The sequence below is a fragment of the Macaca mulatta genome, chromosome 11, assembly GCF_049350105.2.
Source record: "Macaca mulatta isolate MMU2019108-1 chromosome 11, T2T-MMU8v2.0, whole genome shotgun sequence".
Classification (NCBI taxonomy): domain Eukaryota; kingdom Metazoa; phylum Chordata; class Mammalia; order Primates; family Cercopithecidae; genus Macaca; species Macaca mulatta.
The window spans coordinates 72,916,157-72,918,126 of record NC_133416.1 but is presented as its reverse complement, the minus strand read 5'-3'; the positions used below and the strand labels follow the sequence as shown (position 1 = coordinate 72,918,126).

Genomic DNA, 1,970 nt, shown 5'->3' with positions numbered 1-1,970 from the left:
AAAATTCATATTTTTTTAAATGCCTCCATCTCCATTATGCAAACTAACTACATTTTCTGCTTTTCAACCAAAGAAACAGTCATCAGTTCCAACATGACAGGAATGCTGGCTAACAAATCATAGGCTAATAATGGCTGGGTTGCTTTCCTGGGGAACTTTCAAGACCATGTTTGGGCATATTCAATTGCTGCCTCATGTGGCTATAGAACCAAACCTCCTGCAAAAGATACAACTTCACAATAAAACCAAATGTTAAAATTGCAGGGAGAATGGTTTTAGCTTAACCCAAGGAAGAATCCTTTAACACCTAACTTCTTTGAGAAATTAAGAGGATTTTCTCTGATATCAAAGATATTTAAACAGAAACTAGATGATATTTTTTCTTTGCAGATGGGACTCAGGGATTTGACAAGAGAGGTTAATCAGACCCAAACTAGTCGGTCTCTTATAATCTTGAGGTTCTAAAATTCTGTGAGGCAGCGTTTCCGCGCTACCTACAGAGAGGTCCATACGACGTTGTTCTTAATTTCAGGTTCCTGTCATAATTTAAAGAGAAACTTTCACAATGTCTGGAGCCCTTGATATCCTGCAAATGAAGGAGGAGGATGTCCTTAATTTCCTCACAGTAGGAACCCACTTAGGTGGCACCAACTTTGACTTCCAAATGGAACAGTACATCTATAAAAGGAAAAGAGATGGCATCTACAGCATAAATCTGAAGAGGACTTGGGAGAAGCTTCGGCTGGCAACTCATGCCATTGTTGTTATTGAAAACCCTGCTGATGTTAGTGTCATATCCCCCAGGAATACTGGCCAGAAAGCCATGCTGTAGTTTGCTGCTGCCACTGGAGCCACTCCAATTGCTGACTGCTTCACTCCTTGAACCTTCCTAACCAGATACAGGCAGACTACTGGGAGCCACAGCTTCTTGTGATTTCTGACCCCAGGACTGACCACCAGTCTCTCAGAGGGGCATCTTGTGTTAACCTACCTGCCACTGCTTTGTGCAACACAGATTCTCCTCTACACCATGTGGACATTGCCATCACATGCAACAACAAGGGAGCTCCCTCAGTGGGTGAGATGTGGTGGATGCTGGCCTGGGAAGTTCTCCCCATGGGCGGCACCATTTCCTGCAACACCCATGGGAGGTCATGTCTAATCTCTACTTCTACAGAGATCCTGAAGAGATTGAAAAAGAAGAGCAGGCTGCTGCTGAAAAGGCTGTGACCAAGAAGGAATTTCAGGGCAAATGGACTGTTCCAGCTCCTGAGTTTACTGCTACTCAGTCTGAAGTTGCAGACTGGTCTGAAGACATGCAGGTACCCTCTGTGCCTATTCAGCAGTTCTTACTGAAGACTGGAGCGCTCAGCCTGCCACGGAAGACTGGTCCACAGCTCCCACTGCTCAGGCCACTGAATGGGTAGGAGCAACCACTGAATGGTCTTAAGCTGTTCTTGCATGGACTCTTAAGCAACATGAAAATAAGGTTGACAGAAAATAAACATCAGTTTCTAAAAAATAAAGAATAAAATTCTGTGATGCAAAGACCAGAGTCATCCTAAGTCGATGGCATAGCTCATATCACATTGTTGCTCTTTCCATCCTTCTTTCTTTAGATTTCTTGTTTTCTGATCTTTTGAAAACAACTTGCTCTGTCAAGAAGCATTTTCCAATTTATCTCTGTTCTAATGTGATAGATGGTGGAGTACTGTAGGTACCCAGGAATGGTGACTGTTGCTGCATTATTAATGATAGCTCCATTAGATTTTAACTTCTTTTTTCTTCGTTCACAGCACTCATTTTGCAGCGAACTTTTCCTGTGGCTAAATCTTAGGAACTCAAGATCCCAGTTTAGATGGCTTCTTTAAAAGTGTATGTTTAAACGTATGAAATTATTAGGGCCAACAGCAAACTCCCAGTAGAAGGGGAGAGCTCAGAGGTGGAATTACCTATTGGTGAATAAGAAA

The 1,970-nt window shown here is 42.6% G+C and overlaps 1 pseudogene; it reads left to right on the top strand.

The window, feature by feature from the left end:
• Positions 1-482: 482 nt before the first annotated feature.
• LOC717739 (small ribosomal subunit protein uS2B pseudogene) lies at positions 483-1,456 on the top strand (annotated as a pseudogene).
• Positions 1,457-1,970: the final 514 nt, after the last annotated feature.